The sequence below is a fragment of the Protopterus annectens genome, chromosome 7.part0 (genome assembly GCF_019279795.1).
Source record: "Protopterus annectens isolate FY-2018-M chromosome 7.part0, PAN1.0, whole genome shotgun sequence".
In the NCBI taxonomy this organism is placed as follows: domain Eukaryota; kingdom Metazoa; phylum Chordata; order Ceratodontiformes; family Protopteridae; genus Protopterus; species Protopterus annectens.
Genome location: NC_056739.1, coordinates 395,293,054 through 395,315,561, shown reverse-complemented (window position 1 = coordinate 395,315,561; position 22,508 = coordinate 395,293,054). Strand labels below are relative to the sequence as shown.

The window sequence follows — 22,508 nt, the reverse complement described above, 5'->3', positions numbered from 1 at the left end:
TAAAATTAATATGATGTATCTTTTAATGAGGAGCCAGTTTTCTGCAAAACGTCATGGTTTCTATTTTCCTTTTCTTTATTTATTTTTGTGCTCCTATCTTTCTGACAGCTGACCCAATGCCCCATGTCCTTTGCTTGGGTCTACTGCCACTCCAGTCACCCCTGTCCAATGCCTGGATTTAAACCAGTGACATTGAGAATCTTATGGGCATGCTGGGGTCAGTGTTGTCCATGTTCTTCTTGGGGGAGTTTATTTGTAAGAAAAACCCTGGTTATCCCTCCCCCCTAGCAGTCCTCATGGTGATATCCAAGGAGTGAGTGTGCACTGGAGATGTGTGGTATATTGCTCCTCCTCTATGGCAGCTCAACCAAGTATCCACCCTTTCCCTTCTTTAGAACACATCTCACAAAGCAATGTAACCTGTTTCTACCAGGAATCATTGTAGGAGATACCCACAAGACCACTCTCTCTCTTCTTCCCAGGGATGGTAACTCCCATTCTTCCCTGCTGCTTTGTCAGTCTGAGCTGCTAATCGAACCCAGGTCATTAGGGCTGTAGTCAAGGCCTTATCCTTCTGTGCTGCCAGAGTAGGATCATAATTTCTATTTTCCATAAGACTGAGTCTGTTTAATAAAGCCCAGACCTTTACTGCTTGGAGAAAAGAGTTCTGCTATTAGATATTGTCAAGCAATAAACCCAGTAACTGCAGAGCCTAGGATATGTTCTAACACAACATCAATATATATGACTTGTTACAGGGAGTGGGCATAATGACCCTTGTCTCTGAGTTCCTCCTGTAAAGGAAGCTTAAGGTCTCAGAATGAGGGTAACAAATGGACTTCTCTGGAAAATTAATTTGGTAGTTGTGTGCTATTCTGAACTGTTTAGGTAACGCTTGGCACAAAAATCACTTTGGCCCTCTGGTCCACCTTAATCGTGTGCAAATCCTATCGCTGCACATTACCTTATGAAAAATACTTTTTCTACCAGCACATTTTAACAGCACCCTTGAATGTACATCCATTTCACAAATGCAAAACATAGAAGCTATCCCCTTACGTAAACCTTACCTTAACCCTAAGCAACACACACACACACACACACACACACACACACACACACACACACACACACACACACACACACACACACACACTTACCCCCAGTGCTGAACACACCCATTAACCTTACCAAAAACACAACCCTACAACAGTACCAATGTTTCAGCAATATGGGTGTTTGGGTTTTTCAGTCAGCAGTTTAGTCTGTCAACAAAAGGAAAGCCTGACAGACTAAACAGCATCTCATACTTCAACAGATCGATAAGCAAAATACCAAAAAAAAAAAAATCATGGAACAGTGTGTGTGCTCCGAGACATAACCTTAGAGCATGCAGATTAAAAAGAATGCTTTTTTTTGTTAGGAGGCCATCCTCTGCATCCCAATGTGAGGCTGTGCCCCCTCCCCCACTCCTCTCCTGGAGAAAAGGCATATTCCCCACTCCCAGTATTATAGGGGTTTTCCACAAATAGTGGCAGCTTTCCTGTCAAACAGATTTAGTCAACAGCTTTCTGACCTGCTTAATTAGCAGTTGCCCAGTGTCAGGGCTCCCATGTATAGCAGTAACCCAGTGTCAGGGTTCCCATGTGTAGCAGTAGCCCAGTGTCAGGGCTCCCATGTCTAGCAGTTGCCCAGTGTCAGGGCTCCCATGTGTAACAGATGACCAGTGTCAGGGCTCCCATGTGTAGCAGTTGCCCAGTGTCAGGGCTCCCATGTGTAGCAGTTGCCCAGTGTCAGGGCTCCCATGTGCAGCAGTTGCCCAGTGTCAGGGCTCCCATGTATAGCAGTTGCCCAGTGTCAAGGCCCCCATGTAGGGCAGCTGCCCAGTGTCAGAGCACCCATGTATGCTCCCTTTTGTGTTTACAAAATATGAATGTCTGTTTACACCAAACTCCATCCACTTTTTACAATTGTAGAACATCTGTCTGTTGCTGTAGTTTGATACTCTACTGAACTTAACATCTTTGAAAACTTTAACATAAATTAATAACCTCTGTCCCTCATGCACATACCTTACCAGCTTCCTGTACAAAATAGTAATGAGAGTTTCTAGTAGCTAAATCCGTGTCAGCTTGTCACTTCAACAGAGGAAAACCAGTTACATGGGGGCTTTGTCTTCACTGCCTATTATATGTACTAAATCTATGATCATATAGCACTGACCAAAGTGAATGTACCCCATACAGTGCAGAATTCAGCAGACTGTGGTTACCTGTTAATAACTTTTAACAGGCTGCATAGTAACCGTATATGTAGTGTTTGTATGTGTGTATAATACAAATGCTTAAACTTAGGCTTCCCCCCATGAGGAGTCTCGACAGAGTGAATGCTCATTTTGTGAAATATCTGCCTCGTCATCCACCTTTTTTCTTCTACTCCTCTTCCCCAAGTTTCTGTGACTACAGTGTTGGTATGTATAGATAAGGATTCAGATTCTCCTAATATGAGAAACAAGAAACATTTGTGTCCCTGGAGAAAAAAGTTTTTTTTGACTGGCAGATTTTCATCTAAATGTGTGCTCAAGCCTTTAAATCTCACCAGAATGCAGTATAACTGTGCATATAACGTGGCTGTGAGATTTTATTGTTTGAATATTGTGTCTTCTTCCTTGGTAACTAGCTGAATTTGGGCCAGCTGTATTGTTTTATTGGTAGTACATATTACTTCTTAAGTTTAGGTCCATTATATTGTTTTATGAGTAGCATCGAAAGATTTCTGTTTAAAGCAAATTAGATCATTAGATCTGTGGCATCATTTTTTTTCTCTGTTAAAAACAAAGTTCAACTGGCATTGATGAGTGCTGTTAAAAAAAAAAAGGCCTCAGAGCATAAAGAGGAAGAAGATAAGAAGATGACTTGCTCATGGTCATCCAGTATGCTGGTTAAAACTTTCAACCTATTCATATCACCAGAGCAACAGCTGGCAGATTTCTTTTTTTGGACAACTATAGTGGAATCCTCCCTGGCAGTATAAGTTTCAGCTTGTGTAGGTGGCTGGGACATACTGTTTATGGGGTGGGAGCGTTGCAAGGAAGAATTTTACTATGGTCATTTAGCCACAAGGGCTTTTCTTCAGGGCTTGTGGCCTGCCTGGCTTATTGCAGGACCAGTTAAAGCCATAGAACTAATAGTAGTACAACCTTCAACAAGAGCAAGATATTTTTTCCTGTATGGTTCCTTGCTAGAAGTGATAGCGGGAGCATACATCTCGCTTGAAAGTAGGCCATGAGTCCAGTTCAATCTGCTAATTTGGGGAGCACTTGAACTCTTAACAGTAAAATAGACTCACTGCTTAAGCTGTTTTTCATAGGCATGTTTTATGTGAGGTTTGTGTGTTTGCTTTCACAATCTTCCACAGGCTGTTGCTGAATAATTGTATTACTATCCTTTTCATGGCTCAAAGTTTAAATTAAATGTTATAATAATGCAGAGAATAGAATCGCGGACTGCTTCTGAGTAATAATCTGCAATAATGCATTTTACAAGTGGGGGTGACTCAGCATACCTCTCAACTTCTTAGCACAAGAAATTTGGACAAAGCCCAAATTAATGGGGGGACAAAGGCCTAAAAATAGGAATTGGTTTTAAAAATTACTCTTCTGAACTTATAAAATTGCTAGAACAGGAATTGTATTAATATGCATTTTCTGAAGGAGCTGAAGTCTGAAACTCAAATGGATGTCATTATTTAGTGACTTCAGTTCTCAGTGATTTCCCCGAAAACCACACAATTTTTTGAGGAACAGATGAAAAATATGAGACAAAAATTTGGATATTCTGTGCAAATCTGGAAAGATGAGAGGTATGTGACTCTCTACCCTGGGTTAGAGAAGTAGCTAGAGATAAAATGTAGAGAATGGAAGAGGGAGGTAGAGGAAAGAGGAAGGAGGTAGAGAAAAGAATAAAGAAGAAAGAATGCAATAAATGCAGCCCTTTTCCTAACTCTTAACAAAAATTAGTGTTTCCTGACAAGCCTGTTGAGGCATGTTCCCTGTCTTCCTTTTCTAAATATTTTCTGAAGAGATGCACTGTTCTTCTCAGAAAAAATATTTTGAATTCCATTTAAAGTTTTGTTAGCTGATAGAATATTTGAACCAGATGTCAGCTGCCTTAGCAGTTTAGCCAAAACAGCTGGGACAAGGCCTTCCCTCTCCAGTAATGTTAGATTGGGCTAAATGCTGGAAATTGAGATCTGTGCCTAGAATATATCTGGCAGTGGGATATTATTCTTGTGAAATGTTCTGAAGTACATTAACCTTTAAATCAACTTATTTTTGCATGGTTAATATCTACTAGTGAGACAACTGCATGGCATGACTTTGACAGATTGTCATAGCAAAGCCTTTCACAAAGTGAAACTTGCATCCACGCCTGTTTGTTCCTTATGGGACAGGGAATATCTTGGATTCACACTTGCATAATGTTATTATTTGCTGTTTTGTACAACATCACCGGCTTGGCTGTACTGCATTCATTCATTTTTAGCTGGGGTGCCTGCAGTCTGCATGTCCTCCATGGATCAGCATGGTTTTAGTTGGGTGTATTGTTGCTTCCCTCATCCTAGAAACATGCCATTGGTTGAAATGTGGATACTGTAAATTGACCATAGGTGTACATGCAGTATATGAGATAATGTGCATGTCTGAATCTTGCAGTGAAACACTATACTGTCCCAGTTTGGTTTTGTCTTTGCCTTGCAGTGTGCCACTGTCCTATCAAGTCCAGAGTTTGTTCCCTGCCTTGCCCTGCAGTGGACCACTATACTGGGCTGGTTCTCTGCCTTCCCCTATGGTGGATCACTGCTTTGACCAGGATTATTTCTCTACCTTGTACTCTCAGTTTGCTGGGATAGAACATTGCTCCCTATGACTTTGAACCAGATAAAGCCTGGCATCAGAGAATGAATAACTACCATTTCAACTGAATTAATGCTTTCTAGTATTCCCATTAGCTCTCAGCTGAGTAGCATGGATTGTCAGGAAAACATTGATACCTATTAGCAGCAAAAGTAATAGATAAAACAGAAAAGGCATAATGTTGTAGTAAAACCCAAAGTACCAAAACAGCAAGCACTACAAAAGGTCTAGCAAAAGCGTAGTACAGTTAATTGTAATGCTATAGCTGCTGGCCATGTTGGGAGTGCCTGGGAGTAGATTGGAATTGTTTTGCTGAATGAGATAAGCGCATAGACAGTGGGAGTGATGAATTTGTTTTTGGGTACAGTTGGAATCTTTGTCTGGTAGTAAACTTCATTTGTTTTTCTCAGGGCATGAACCTTTTGTGGCCTTTATTTCTCTCTTAGGTGCAGCAGCTGTGTTGCTTTTTCGTGTCCCACTTTCCTAAACATATGGCACCCTCTGCTTATCCATGAATCTGCCTACTGAGTTCCAGCACTCAATCCCATATATTCCTAGTGATGCCCTGTCGTAGTTTAAGTGCATGTAATCCCAGAAACTGGACTTCTTTTTCTAGAACTTGCAGTAACAAGTGTCTTATTTTTTTTTAACTATAATCTCTTTTGCTGGATGCAGCCACAGTATTGCTTTTGACAACACTGTTCATTTTTCCTTTTACTATCCTGACCCCACATCTTTACTGTATATATCCTTTTAAGTATCTGCAAAACCACACCCTTATCCCTTTTCAGCTTTCTTTTTCTAAAACTGAATAATTAAAAACATCACTGCATTCAAAAAAATGGCATCCCAGATGGATAGTCTTGACTACTTTTAATAAAAATATATGCATACCTGTCCGGGCTCATTTTCTGAGTACTACATATATAGCTGCACACTGTGGGTTTGCGTGCGTCTTTTCTGCAGTGGTAATTACAAGGTAGATGTGGCTGACATATGTCTATTTATCTACACACATTTATATAGTGTGCATGTGTGGGCATATATCCTTTTATATTTAAAATTTTACTTAAAAATAACTTGAACACAATTGGAGTTTCTTGTGACAGTTTAAAGGTGAGAGCAAATGCTGTCAAGTTTCTCTTTTAAGTTTGCTTCTTTTCCTTTATCACATGCTGATTAACACAACAGCCCTGAGCTTGACTCACTGTGGATGTTTTTGTATTTTTAAGTGAAATGTGGGCGATATTCTAATCCATGAGATAGTTCAAATTTCTCTTAATGCATCTTGTTCTTGGATTTTATTTGGTGTTACAAGTATGCCATATGTCTGCATTTAATTATGTGTGTGTGTATGTATGTATATATCTATATATATATATATATATATATATATGTGTGTGTGTGTGTGTATGTATATATATATATATATATATATATATATATATATATATATATATATATACTGTTTCCTTAAAGTGCGATGAAAGATGACATGTACCTTATTGGCTCCATGGCACAGATGTGTTGACCGCTGACTGGCATAGATGATTTTGGCTCTGTTAGTTGTCTGGGTGCTGGAGGATTTGGCCAAATAGGGATGGGAGTGAGTAATCACCACTGGCTGACTGTTCAGGCATAAGGCGGTACTGAAATCCTGCAGCATTAGCTTTGCATAAGAGAAGGTTAGGACTGCAGCACTTACGTTAGGAACTCTGACAACTGTGAGTTTGCTAAGGAGAGTATTTATATGATTTGAAAGTGCTTATGTGGGCAAGCATGTACTTGTACTGGGTGCAGCTTAGTGTGCATAGGGGGACATAGTTTGTAACATCAAAGGCTGTAACACAGCTGTGATCACTGGCTGTAATAAACTACTTCCATTATCCTAAAACACTGGATGCCAAGAAGACTGACTGCACTAAAAGGGGAATAGGGGTTCATTTCACATTGGTGGAAGGACCAAAATGAGTCCTAAAACTAACTAGTCCTTTGCCATCTTTAGAACAAGACATTAAGTCTTGGTCCCATCTGCCTGGGTTTGTGGCAGCTGAAGTATATGTAAAAGACTGAAATGAGTAGGTGAAGGTCCCATTTCCCTGGACAAATTTCCCCAAGTCTGGATGACTACCATCTCTGGTAACCCCTGAAAAAAAGACCATTGGTCTAGTGGGCCACACCCAATCAACAAAGTATAAAAAGTTATAAATAAGTTACCACTCCTAAGCTTCTTGTGGGTGTCCTCTGTCCTCTGCCACATCTATTGTTAGCCTGTAACCTAAGTATGTGATAAAACATAAGAGACAGACAAATCCCAAACATTTTCTGACATCCTTAAAATAAAACATAGCAGCTGAAAAGATGTATTTTATTTTAACCTGTTTTGCTTCCCATTCTTTAAGCAAAAATGTAAATATAATGTGGAGTGGCTGTTTAGTCCTTTTGTGACTTTCACTGTTAGCCATAGCCTTCAGGCTGTATAAAGCTTAATGAAAGATTGTACCATTTCTGTAGTATAGTTTCTAAACTAAGTATGGGGCAAATGTTTCTGTAAAATGAGTACATTCTTTTTACTGTTTAGTACTGTTTAGTTTGTCCATTCACTTCAAGTTGCACTTAACTGGCTTTTAAAAAAATCGTAACACAGAAAGAAGAGAACTTAATATTTCACTATACAAGGTCTTTTTCTGCTACTTTTAGTGGTAGGGAATCTTTGTACATGTTAAGTTTATTTACTTAATAGCATATGTGTCCATAAACACGTCTGACTTTGAGGATTACCAGTAAATCTAGGAGGAGCAAGTGAAAATACAAGGGCCAAATATGAGAGGTATGCTTCAAGATGTATAGCCATGCCCCAGTGGTTCCTGTTCTTAACAACTGTTGTTGCATACTACCAGCATTATGCTTGAAGTATTGGGTCCTCTCTGCTCCCATCACTCAAGGGGATCATTACTGAATGAAGCCCAAGGACACCAAACATAAATGGGTGAGATGTTCTAATGTGGATGTTTTCATTACTTATGTTGTCTTTCTCTCCATATTTCATGGTGTAAAGGCTGCCTACAGTGAGACTTGACATTTCTGTTTACATTATTGTTACTGCACTCTATGATATAGTTTGACAGGTACGTGCTCACACCTTATGTCTCTACACGACCTACTGCCATTGTATCATTCACACGAACTCCCTCATTCCATACTTAAATACTCAAAGCTTTGAAATGTGTGGTTGACATACATTTGAAGTCATGGAAATTGGTAATAACTTGCTTTCCTGGAAGGAGACCATGATAGATGGGGAATTCTAAGTACAAAATGAATTGTGGCAAATGTAATAGTGTTTGTAGTGTTAATGCACAACATTGGAACCTGGACAAAAAGAGACACACACACACACACACACACACACACACACACACACACACACACACACACACACACACACACACGACTCTATGATCACAGAAGCAACGTACTGGTGTTACTGTGAAAAGAGAATGTGTATACACCTGAGTAAGTATTAACAAAGAGATAAAATGTGGCCAAATCTTGTCTCAAGTTAATCAAATAAAATATATACTTGTGGAATAAGCTGCAGTCTGAACAGTCAAAAGCAATACTTTTCCCTGAGAAATGTATAGAATATTAGCATTCTACAAATTCATTTTAAGTGTTTAGACAGGTGGGTTGCCATTTGACTGGAATGTAGTTATTGTGGCCTTAATTTTGAGTAAGGTCAAAGTTAAATCCTGGCAGCTGTAGGCCAGTCAGACAAGCCAAGCATATCTGATCCCATTATTTGTGGAAAAGAAAGTAGGAATGAACCAAGAATGCCTCTTAAATGTTGTTTGCTCAAAAGTAAAGCATTCTTCTGTCTGTAGAAGATCATTATGTCAGGAACATTACTTTGCAGAAGAATATTCTTTTCCAGCTCCCCTTAATTGTCAAACAGGCTGTTTGTTTGCAAAATTCTTACCTTATAGTTGCTTATGTACGTTGGGCAGCTGGGGTAATGTGCAGTGACTGCAGTAATAATTTTTAATCTTTTTAAGCAGCTCACTGCTGCACATGATAGAAATTAGGCTGTTTTACCTCCATTACTGAATGATGTGTTGTTTAAAATGTAGTGATTTTACCAGTAAGCTGTACACCAGCTCTTGGTTTCATTTCAGATCCATTGTTATGATTGCCCCACAAATGGGCAAACTTTAATTGTCCAGGTGGGAGCATGAGGAAGGCTTACCTTTGCAGGCCAGAGATTTTTTTTCAGAAGCTTTGTGAATCCAGATATTGGACTCTATGCTTTGACATGCCCACTGAAACCGTGGCCTCTGATTCTTAGTTACTACAGTTTTGAAACAAAGGTAACTCTCTTTGTACTCATGGAGCATATAAAACTTTTTTGGCTGTTGTTAAGAAGTAGGAAGTTGAAAGGCGAAGGTATGGACAGGCAGTACTTACAAGTATGAAGAATACAGCAAAGTTCCCTTGATATCCTGGCTAAGAAAGGAGACCTGTTATACTCAACAGTAATTTCTGAGCTGCGCCTTCTTTTTTTTTTTTTGCAGACTGCTTTTACTAATGAATTTATTACTGTCAGAGAGGGGTATTTTGGGGAAAATCCAAGAGCACAAGACATTAATATTTGAGAATATTGCCCACAATATGATAAACAGAGAGCAGGAATGGTTGAGAGTGGGTAGTTGGTCAATGCCTTCACCTTAATCAGGATCACAAGCCAACTCTTGTTTAACCTAATTACATCCGATTTAATAGGATTACATAAACATCAGCAAGTAATACATGTGGGGTGAAGAGTCTTCCAGTGGGTATGAGCTGCAGGTAAATCAGGCATATTACTACAGGTTTGACAGGAAACCTCCAGTTTCCTACAGTCCAGAGTACTGCATGCATTTTAAGCTAAGAAAGGATGACATCTGCCGTATGACTCCATTAAAGGTGGCAGCTTACAGGCTTTTTTAGGATATGTTGCAGAAAACTAGGACAACCTAGAGGATGAAAGTTGAGACTGAACTATGAACCCAACACAGATGTTTCAAAAAGAAAATGTATACAAGTAGAATCTTTTTAGAAATTGCACATTTCAACAACAAGGTTTGACATGAAGACCTCCTAGAATGTTCACATGGTGCCTAAGGCTTCCGATGCATTTAAGGTGGGAAAAGGCTTTAGCCTGTGTGTGATGGGATAATGGGAAGCAAATGGTAAGTTCCACAGTAGCCAAAAAAACTCGGAAGCATTTTTAATTTTACTCTCACTGCAACAATCATTCCACTGGCATTTAAACATGCTGTGAAATGCCTTCTTCCCAGGGTTCCCTCCCCCAGTTCCATCTCACAGCATCTGGCCTATTGCAGATCTTTGAAGAAACTCGATTATGTTGACAAATAGGAGAAAGTACCAGAAAAGCAGAAAGTGGTATAAAGACAATGATAGTTATTCATCAGGCACTATTTATTGATAATACTGGGAAATATTAATCCTCAGAATTACTTCATACATGAGGGCTCTGAGGCAGAGGATGATTATCTGCTATTATACCATGACCCCCCACTAATATTCCAAAACGTGCATGCTGATTGGCCAGCGTGCACGTTGTAAATCGACTTATACTAATGGAAAAAGGTCCGGTTGCTCTGACTTTTTCCATTCGTATAAGTCTCTTTTAAAACACTGTCTCGCTATGTTAAAAGAGTTTAACATAGCGACACAGGTTTAAAAAAAGCAACAGAGATCTCTGTTGCTTTTTTTAAAGCTGTCTCGCTATGTTAAACTCCTTTAACATAGTGACACAGTGTGTAAAAAGCAACGGAGATCTTGCTTTCTCCGTTGCCTTTTTTTTAAACCTGTCTCGCTATTTTAAATGGGTTTAACATAGCGAGACAGCTTTAAAATAAGAAACGGACATCTCCGTTATTTAAGAAAAGTAATTATTTCTTTTCTTAAATAATGTTATAATAGCAATAACCCACTTCTGGGAGCGGATAATGCGGGATTTACCCACGGTTGTCTTTGTAAATCCCGCATTACCCACACCCAGGTGTGGGTTATTGCTATATTAATACACTTAAAACTATAATGGTTCTATCAGTTGTCACATAATTACCTTTCAGACAGTACCTTTTATGTGTTATATGTACCCCCTCCTTGGACGTTATAACCTTTAACTTTGACATGTCAGTAGTGAAGTATTACGCCCGGTACTACTTTCACTTGTTATTGACTTAATTTTTCAACGTATAAAGTGTAGGTGACACTGTATGTTACAGATGTGCTGTTCTCCACAACAGCTAGATGTGGTTATAATATGCAGAAAGAAGTGCAGAGAGATTTTAATGCACTGCTGTTCTGGTTAAATGACAACAAAGCTAAGATGATATTAACAAAGTCACTGCTGTGAAATTTGTGACATTTTAGAAATTGAAATGTTCCACTATAATCCATGTTTAGGACTCGTTTAACTACTCCAAGTCCCAAATCTATGATCACAGGTACCCTAGGCAGTGAATGGACCTGACATTATCTTGCTCTTTAAACTCCTGCAGAATTTCATGTAGATAAGGTGCTGAGGCTGTTAAAATATTGCAGTAGGCTATCTATTCTGACCATATCAGACAGAAGTTCCTGAAGAGGAATACACCCTTTATTGTAACACTTTTCCTCTTACAAAACATACCATACCAATGTTTTTTTTCTGCTACTAATCTTATCAAGCCAAGTGTGAAATCATTCCCTGATCCCTGAAAAAGCAAACTAGCTTCTTGTCGCAACCTATGCAGCTATGGTTTTAGCTTTTGTTACTTTTAAGCTTCTCCTAGTGTACTTTTGTCCAAAAACAGTAAGTCAAAAAGTTCAACTGTTCAATCTGTCCAGGTCACAAGTGCAGGGATCATTCTAAAGAAACATAATTCTCTAATATTACCTTCTAGTTACAAACATCAACCATTGGAAATTAGCTAAATTGTGGAAATTTTGTTTTTCAAAATTTGTTTGACATCTAACATATTTCTACAAATGTAGCTATTAGAGAAAATGGATAACTCCTATATTATTTTATTAGCGACCAACTAACCAAATAGTGCTTAATCTCTTCCCTCAATTATTGCTTTTGTAAATTTTACTTCTCGTATTGATGTTACATAATTTATGAGTTTGATATTCTCCATTGTCATTTGCTAGCATTACAGTGTTCATTTTCCAATATGGAAGAAACACTCAGATTCTAAGGCTGTATTAGTGACTATATTCTGAAGATAATCAAGGAATATTAATTTTGCATGGAGTTTTCATTTTCTTTCTGTTTATGCATGCTCATTTTTTGCTCTGCTAAATATATAAACCAGTTATGTCTTTTTGTTTGTCTCACATAGCTTATGGTTTTTTACTCCATTTCATTTTGCATATTGATACCCAAGTGAAAAGGAGCCTGTCCTCAATTTCCAGACTTACAGATATATTTGCTAGACTTCTCTTCAGAAGATAGAACCTGCGGTACTTGTTCCATAAAACTGGCCATCACTGGGATGTCAGATTTATTTTCTTACATGAGCTAGCAGTGTCTTTAGATTATTCTAATAACCAAGTAAATAGTATTTCATGGATGATCACTGCTGGTGCATTGGTTAGACAACCACCATAGCTTCCTTTTAATACTTTTGTTAAAGTGCTGCACTTGGGTAAAATTTATGAATAACACAGTGCAAGAGTGTGCTGGTATTATTTGTTTGCTATGTGTTTGTAACTGTTAATATAACTATGTTAGTATCACATACATTGTTATAATCAGTCAGCTAATCAATAAATAAGTAAATAAATTAAATAAAAGTAAGTTACGTCAGGAACCTCCATGGCAAAGCCCAGGTTTGTTCCGAATTAGCTCTTAATGGTACAACTTACATTGATCCTGTTGACTTAGCTAACCTGCTAGCAGATAGGTTCAGCACAAACTTCACCCCCCTGTCCCCCCAAAGGTCCATTCGACATCCCCGATACATGTCCCACACCTCACATCTCTGTAAATCAAGTGTTAAAGGCCCTATCCAAGCAAAGAACACAGCTTCCATGGGACCTGATAGTATCCCAGGCTGTATTCTGCACCATCTCCAGCAAGAACTAGCCTCACCATTGAGCACCCTATTCAACCACAGCCTAAGTACAGGCTTCATTCCAGCAGAGTGAAGACCTGCCATTGTCATCCCTTTGCATTAAGGTGGTGCCACTACTGACTCTAGACACTATTGCCCCATTAGCTTGACAAGTCTGATCTGTAAGACCATGGAGTGTATTATTATGGACCTCATAAACAAGGACATAGGCAATCTCCAAGCACTTGACCTCATCCAGTTTGGATTTTTCAAGGTCAGATTTTACCTGTTGAACCTGGTTGACTTTTTTGAGAATGTCACCAAGGCACTGGATGAGGGAAAGTCAGTACATACAGCTTACCTTGACTTGGCCAAAGCCTTTGACACAATCACCCACTCGGGCATCATTGAAAAGCTAATACAACTTGGCATAAATCCCTTTCTCATCAAGTGGGTGGCTAACTGGCCCACCAATAGGAACCACAATGTCAAAATAGGTGCCTCCATCTCCGATAGCAAGACCTGTCAATGGTGGTGTTCCTCAGGGATCTGTCCTGCAACCCCTACTGTTTGGCATGTACTTCTCAGAGGTCCAGGCAAAGACAAAAGGCCTGTTTATGGATGGCTGTAAGTTGGGTGCTGTCATTGACTTCCCAAATGATAACATACTACAAGGGGGTCTTACAGCAACAAATGACTGGTGCCAAAGTCATGGCTTTAAGTTAAACACAAAAAATGTATTATCATACCATTCGGCAAACACATGGCCCCTACTGATTAACACATCAACGGCAACCCCCCCTAAGCACACAACCTGTAGTGAGAGACCAGGGTACACAGATTGACAACAATCTCACATTCGACTATCATGTAGCAGCAGTGGTCAGAAAAGCCTTTTACTTGGTTAATCTCATAAGTAAAGGGATTACATCCAGAAAAAAGGAGCTTATTACCTCTCTGTGCTCCTCCCTCATTAGGCCAATAATTGAGTACAACGCCCCATTTGGTATGTACCTCTCCAAACACTTGCACCAAATGGAAAGGCCACAGAAATACCTCACAAAAGAATCCATGGCCTCCAACACCTGTCCTATGTGGATAAGCTCAAATCACTATCACTCTACTTGGTATCATACAGATTACTCAAAGGTGATCTGTGTTTCACCTACAAAGCAATCTCAGACCCTGCTCTACTAGAGATGCTCTATATCCATAAGTCTAACTCCTCGCACATTACCCGATCGAAAGGCCTAAGTCTAATATGTGACATTAACAAAACCTGCTGGTTTGTCTACCAGAGGCTGCCCCGTCTCTGGCATATAAGACTCTCCATATGCATCAGACAAAGTACATTGCTGACCCTCTTCAAGCGCAACCTTGATTAGTGGATGGGAAACTACAAATATGCCCCAGGGGTTCCACCTGTGTCCTTCATTGACATGGGCAACAGGTGCTGATTGTGGTTTCTTTTTTGGTGATAAACTCTTGGCTAGGCTTGCAAAGGCCCCAGGGCCATTAGCCTAGTAGTCTTCTATGATCCTATTCCTATTTAATACAGGTGACTCAACCCCTTGTACCACACTTCATCCATACAATCTCACTGCTGAAGAAGCAGCTGTCCAGTTGGACTTTAGTCTGAATTATACAACTTTGTTTCATCCCACCAGGTTTCCATGGAGTGGTAGTTCTTGTGGAAGGCTGGCTAAACCCGCTTTCCATTGTAAGTCTGTATTGGGGAGGCACAGATGTTAAGAGTATTCAGAAATACAGCTGACACCTTTCCTGCAATTCTATCCATTAATGAAGTTTTGATAGAAATATGCTGGTGGGGGGGTACTGCTGTGCTGAAATCACCACTGCACTTATGTGCAGTCAGTCCTGTGGTCTGTAGCCTCACACATTCACAGATTACTTTTTATGTAAGTGTAATACAATGGTGTCTCATTTGAATTCAGTTTTATGCTGCCTCATATTTCATAGACCAAACTGGTTTAAGTCACTTTCACAGATTTGCAGTATACAGTAATCCTGGCTTTCCCACATTTTCTCGCACCATCACAGTTAGCTGTATTTGTATACAGAGATAGAACCCTGATTACACATCAGATGGCCAAAGTTTAATTAGTATCTCATAGACTTACAGAAGTTTGAAAGGAATACAGAGGTGTATTGTGACATTGCTGGCTCATCTCTCTCCAGGAGAGAGGGAGGGTGATACATGCCTGAGGTGCATGGTCCTGGGGTGCACCATCTGTTGGAGACTAGAAGAAACATAGGAGTACTGGCTTCTGGGAGGGATGGCAGGGCAAACTTCAGGGGTTACATCACTTACAGAGCAACTCATCCTGGCTGTCAACTGTTACACACTGAACCATGAAATGTTTTACTGGGTATCCACTGTGACACTGGGGCAAAAAAAAACAAAAAGTGATGGGCCCTTCTTGATTAGCTCTCATCCCTAATGAAAAAAGAATAAATAATCCATTTGGCTGAGGGGACTGGAAAAGTCCAAAAAAAGAAACTTCTTTTATCACACCATCAGAAAGCAAGTATTATTACATTGTGCAAGTCAGTAGGAGGGACTAGGACCTATATGTTATATGAAATAGTTTAATGTACCCAAAATTATGCCCTTCCTGGTAAAGTGCTACTTGCCTTGTTTGTTTTTCTTAACATATCACCTGTTAATGTACTTGTCATCCAGTCTTCACTGCTGTCGTTCTGTTTTTGATTCCAGGATAAACTATAAAAAAGGCATAGTGCAGTTTAGAAAGCATTTAGAATATTCCATACAAGCACAAATTAATATTTTATGCTTGTTTGTGTTTAGATTCTGATGGGTCCATGAAGGCTGAAGGCTTGGATATTTGCTTTATTTCATGACATCTGCACCGGACCAGTAAAAGGTATTAAATCACTTTTTGTTATATTTTGTCGTACTTCCTGCAAGTTAAAAAGAGGTCTGTTTAACAACAAAATGATGGTGCTGAGCCTCTTTAAGGTAACTTGGAATGCACTGATAGTGTTATGAATTAGTCACAGTGCTGGTAATAACAGCAACATTCTAAGTTCAGGCTTTAACTTGTCAGTGGTTTGAAACTGAATTGATGACCTGTTTTGTTTCCAGATGGACTGCACCAAACACCTGCCCTCCCCCCTCACTCCAAGGTTTCCTTATTTGAGTAGCAGACAGTACCTCACAGAAACACTGAGCTGCATCTGCTTAGCTGAAGCACTGTCTCCTTAATATCTCAGCTGAAACCATCTTCACAAACAATCTACATAAGTGAGCTGATCCTTTTGTAGAGTTTGTGGGGGTAGGGGTGGGATATGTACTGATGTTCTTCGTGTTTCACTGTTGTGGTAATCTTCTTCTTTCGGCTTTTCCCAGTTAGGGGTTACCACAGTGGATCATCTGTCCGCTCATGATTGGCAGTGGAGTTTTACGGTGTTGAGTTGCCAGCCCAGCACCCAACCTTCCACAGAAGGCACACACACACTCGCACTCACACCTAGGACCAATTTTGAGTGTCCAATCCACCTACTGCATGTCTTTGGGATGTGGGAGGAAACCGGAGCACCCGGAGGAAACCCATGTGACCACAGAGAGGATGCACAGACTCTGCACAGAAGGCACCCCAGCTGAAAATTGAAACAGAGAACCTCTTGCTGTGAGGAGGCAACTCTAACCGCTGCACCACCATGGCCACTCTTCACTGTTGCAGTCAACCGACGCAGGACCCAAGACTTTGATAATCAGGCCGACTGAGGGGTACTGCAAGCAGATAACCCAAATTTGATGACTTCACTGTTGCAGTCATCACATTTGGGTTATCAGCTTGCAGTAGCCCTCAGTCAGCCTGATTATCAAAGTCTTGGTTCCTGCGTCGGTTGCTGCCTCATCTTCCATGATGTCAGGTAGTCAGGGGTATAAAGCATGCAGCCAACGGCATTACATCAGTCTTTCTTGCCGTGCGGTGCCCAAAACAGAAGCATTTCACAATTGATGGTCGGCCGACTCCTGAAATTTTCGTTTTCAAGTTTCAGAACCGAAGTCTTCAACTCAAACTAAGTACCCCGTTGGGGAAACTTTTTCTTGCTCTAAACCAATGTCAGTGAAAGTCAATAATTGTATTTCTTGTGGAAAGCAAATACCTCATAAAGATTTTCATTTGTACTGCATTCCTTGCCTAGGCCCTGACCACTACGTACCTCGCTGTCAGTTTTGTGCCTTATTTAAACAATGAACTATTCGCCATTGGTATATTTACACTTCTAAATATTTTGGTATTCAGTTAAATTACCCAGATATGGCTTCTGTAAGCCACCTGACTACCAACATTCAGAAAAAATGCAAAGATAAAGACAGAGACAGGCCGCCTAGGTCCAAAGCTGTCGACAACGCTTCTCCTAAGCTAGTCGCCAGTTCGCCGGTACTCAGTGAGGTGCTTTTGCAGCCCCTGATACCCGCTACTTCAGATTTGCAGGCCTCCACTGAGTACCATTCGGAGTCTGGTATGCCCCGAGATGCTTCAACTGTAGAACCTGTGGATGTCTGTACCTTGGATGGGTCTAGTGCCGCTGTACAGGCACAGGCTTCTGAGGGTGTATTCAGGCCTACTGACTTGCATATTAAACCGATGCCATCTTCTTCTTCAAGGCCAAAAACTCAATCCATGCCTAAAAAAATGACACCCAGACTGCATGGTCAGGCCTCTATGCCTAAAAAACAAATGATTAGAATGACTGAAGACCTTATTACTTTAATCAGGGGAAGCCAACATTCCTCCTCTAAGAGACCTAGGTCTGAATTTGCTTATGATTCTTCTGATCAGGATTCTGAAATTTCTGTTTCCTCTGATGACCCAGATTTACCGTTATCTACCTATGAAGATTCTGATGCAGGGGACTCTATTCCCTCTGCTTCCCCTCCAGAGGATTTCTCTTTTGGTGAAACCTTGCATACTCTTAGGGAGCATTTCCGCTGGGAAAGCCAGGATTACTCTGATTCTAAAAAGAGGCTTGGGGATTTCTTAATCCTGCTCCAACCCAGGCCTTTAGCTATCCCTCCTGTACTAGACATTGTTGAGGATGCCTTTTTGGAATCTAGCTTGGCCCCTGATTCTTTACCTCCTGCTCCCAGAAAACCTGATAGATATTACAGGGTTCCTGACTCTCACAAGTTCCTCTTTAAAAATCCTACTGCGGATCCTGAGACCATTTCACAGGGACCCAGGGGCATTAAGGCTACTACTGCAAAAATCCTACCCCCTCTGACAGAGATTCCAGGGTGCTGGATAGATGGGGTAAGAAGGTATACACTTCTGCAACCTTGGCCATTAGGGCCTTAAACTGCCAGTTTCATATGTTAAAGTATCAACAACATGTTATTGGATTGCTTAAACAGAAAATTGCTGACTGTGCTGAAAATAAGGATTTACAGGATTTAATGCATTCTGCTGAACAAGTTAGAAAACATACTTTGCAATGTGGTTTTGATTCACTAGAGGCATCTTGCAGGGCTGCTGTCACTGGGTCTGTACTTAGAAGTCATGCTTGGCTTAAGAAGCAATCTTTGCCAGATCATGTTAAAGCTAAATTGCTGAATGCTCCCTTAAACCAGGACTGCCTGTTTGGCAACAAAGCATAAAAAATACTTAAAAAGATGGAGGAAAAAGGTAAATCTATGCAAACTGTTAAAGATTTCCTGCAAATACAGCCTCCAAGATTTAGTAGGCATTGGCCGTTTAAGAATTGGTCCTTTCCTGCCTCTTCCAGGCCTACTCAGTCCAAACCCAGAACCAGCAGAACACCCAGGCTTCAGTCTCAAGGTACGCACAAGACTAAGCAGTGGGGGGACTCCCACTTCCAAAGCAGGGTGTAGTAAGACTCCCCCCTATTGTAAACTGTCTCAATGACTTAACTTTAAAACATCCAAATCCTTCTCAACTGACTGCTCCTTTAGGGGGAAAGATTGCTGTGCAGGCAAAAAACTGGGAACTCATTACCCAGGACAAATGGGTTTTAAATATAGTTTCCCAAGGATACAGATTCCACTTCCACACTTTACCAACCCCAAACGGTTGGCCAGATCTACCCCTAAATTAGTGGGCAGATGCTCAAAAGCAAGTTCTCTCTCTCTCTCTCTTAAGTATAAGGGCTATACAAACTGCCCCAGAAGATGAAAGGGGACAAGGTTTCTACTCAAGACTTTTCCTGGTGCCCAGAAAAGACAACTCCTGGTGTCCTATCCTGGATCTCTCTATCCTAAACACTTTTTTGGTGATCCCAGAATTCAAGATGATAACTCTTCACCAGTTGCTTCCTATGCTAGGCAAGGATGCGTGGTTGGCAACATTGGATTTAAAGGAAGCCTACCTGCACATCCCAATCAGGGAATCTTGCAGAAGATACCTGTGCTTCAAATCAGGATTCATGCACTATCAGTTCTCTGCACTGCCCTTTGGCTTATCTACTGCATCCAGGGTATTCACAAAGTGCCTAGCTCCAGTTATTGCATTTTACAGGCAAAGAAATATTCAAATATACCCATACCTGGACGATTGTCTAATTCAGGCAGAAAGCCAGGACATACTATTGAATCATCTGGCGTTTGCACAAAAGGTGCTATCTTCTCTGGGGTACACCATAAACAAAAATAAATCACATCTTGTACCCTGCCAACAAATTATATTACTGGGAGCAAGCTTGAACACAACTTCCCAGATAGCTTTCTTCATGCCAGAGAAACAAGTTCATTTCACAGCTTACTTCAAACTAATGGCCACAAAGACCCTGCTATCTGCAAGACAAATACTGCAAGCCTTGGGGTACATGGCCTCCTGCATTCTCCTAATTCCATATGCAAGACTGCATATGAGGAAACTACAACGGTATCTAAAAAGCCTATGGTGTCAACATTCTCAGGATCTAGAAGCAATGATTCCTATCATACCTCGCCTACAGTTAGAGTTCCTTTGGTGGGCAGAGGGCTGCCACCAAAACAAGGGACTGCCATTCACTCTACCCTCTGCCACCCAAACCCTAACAACAAATGCATCAGACTATGCATGGGGGGGCTCACTTGGCAGGGAAGTGCATTCAGGGCAAATGGAACCCAAGTCAAATGCACCTGCATATCAATCAAAAAGAAATGTTAGCTGCAGAATGCTATGACAGCCTTCAAGGACCACATTCTTACAGGACAATTAATGGTAAAGATGGACACACCACTGTTATGTGGTACATAAACAAGCAGGGGGAACCCACTCATACCCTCTCTGCAGACTAGCCATGGCTCTGTGGAACACAGCCTTGAGCTACCAAGTGCATCTAGAGGCTCAACTCCTGCCAGGAAAGCTAAATACACTGGCAGATGAACTAAGCAGAAATCTCATGGACCCAGATGAGTGGAAACTGGAAACAAAGACATTCAACATGTTGATAAACAAATGGGGGAGCCCAGAGATAGACCTGTTTGCCACCCCCCAGAACTACCAATTGGACAAATTCTGCACAAGGACTCCCCACAAACAAGCTTGGAAAGTGGATGCCCTGTCCTTCACCTGGAAAAATCTATCGGTTTATGCCTTTCCTCCTCTGCCTCTCCTCTCCAAGGTACTACTAAAGATCAAACAGGACAAACCAAGGAGGATACTAATTGCACCAGACTGGCCACACCAACAATGGTACCTCCTCTTGCGCAGTGTTTTACTGCTGGCACCATGGCACCTTCCTCAGACCCCTACTCTGCTATCCCAACAGGAGGGCCAGATTCGGTACCCTCAGCTTCAAACCCTGAACCTGGCAGCCTGGCTAATTACCTGATCACTCCATTACCATCCCTCAGTAAGCAAGTATTGGATGTCATTCTGGAGGTAAGGAGGACTAGTACTAGAAAATCTTATGCTGAAAAATGGAAGATTCTGTTCCTGGAACCAAACTCAGGGGATGGGCACAGCAGTGCCCAATTTACCTCAGATTCTTCAATACTTAACTGAGATGCTTCACAAGGGCCTTTCCTTTTCCTCCATCAAAATTCATGCCTCAGCCATTTCAGCTCATTACAACACAGAACCACCCCTCTTCTGTCATCCACTGCTCAAGCAGTTCCTCAGAGGGGCCAAAAACTTAAGACCACCCAGGAGAGCCCCAACTCTGGCCTGGGACCTTAACTTTGTATTGGAAAATCTCAGTCTACCTCCTTTTGAGCCAGCTGCAAATGCAGAGTTGAAATTCCTTTCTTGGAAAACAGCCTTCCTTTTAGCCATCACTTCAGCAAGAAGGATGTCTGAATTACAGGCCGTTATGGCAGTGGAGCCTTTCATCATCTTTCTTGCGGACAGGGTGTCCCTCAGGACCAACCCCTCCTTCATGCCCAAGGTAGTATCCAGCATGGCTCTTAATCAGTCCATTCATTTGCCAACCATCTTTTCTAATCCACATAACAAAGGGGAACGTATACTGCACTCCTTAGATGTACACAGACAACTTAGATTTTACTTGGACAGGACTAAACCTTTCAGGAAATCTGAACAGCTGCTGGTGGCATTTGCTGCAGGGGCAGAGGGGAAGGCCATTTCAAAGCAAACCATTTCTAAATGGATAGGCCATTACATTCATTTCTGCTATAAGCAGCATGGGAAACCTATCCCACAGGGGATAAGATCACATTCAACCAGGGCTGCCTCTACCTCTACAGCCTCTCACAGAGGTGTCCCTACCACGGACATCCTAGAAGCTGCTACCTGGAGTTCTGTACATACTTTCACCAAGCATTACCATTTGCCAATTTTCTCTAAATCTAAATCTGGCTTTGCCACTGCAGTCTTGCAGGGCCTTATAGCTGGTCCTAATGCTATCTAATTTCCTCCTCCCATCCTTAGCTTTGCGAATCTACCCAAATGTGATGACTGCAACAGTGAAACATGAAGAACAGTTGTGTACACTTACCATAAATGTAGATGTTCGAGTGTATTCACTGTTGCAGTCATGGTTACCCTCCCTCCAGCCCCCTGACTTCTTTTGGCTATACCTCTATTCCTTTTTACTATGGTTAAAGCTTTTTGGTGTATTTGCTTTTTTGTTGGAGGTGTAACCTTGTATATATATTTAATTGCTTCCCATTATGGGGTCACCTAACATCTGGGGCAGGAAAAACTGATGTAATGGCGTCGGCTGCATGCTTTATACCCCTGACTACCTGATGTCATGGAAGATGAGACAGCAACCAACACAGGACCTAAGACTTTGATAATCAGGCTGACTGAGGGCTACTGCAAGCAGATAACCAAAATGTGATGACTGCAACAGTGAATACACTTGAACATCTACATTTATGGTAAGTGTACACAACTGTACTTTACTGATATCATTCGTTAATGTCTTGTGGCCTGATACTGTGATAACATGTGGCATGCATACATGTTGTGCAGCTCTATTTATATTGTAAATATTATTTAATGTTCCTGCCTGAACTGTGGTGG

The 22,508-nt window shown here is 41.0% G+C and overlaps 1 protein-coding gene across 19 annotated transcripts in view; it reads left to right on the top strand.

Moving 5' to 3' along the window:
• Nucleotides 1-22,508, top strand: part of PLEKHA6 (pleckstrin homology domain containing A6) — a 1,822,600-nt gene that overhangs the window by 725,472 nt on the left and 1,074,620 nt on the right. For all 19 annotated transcript variants that reach the window (XM_044076969.1, XM_044076965.1, XM_044076964.1 and 16 more), the window contains one exon: nt 15,854-15,929. The gene's annotated coding sequence lies outside the window, so the exon portion shown is untranslated. The remainder of the gene's footprint in view (nt 1-15,853; nt 15,930-22,508) is intronic.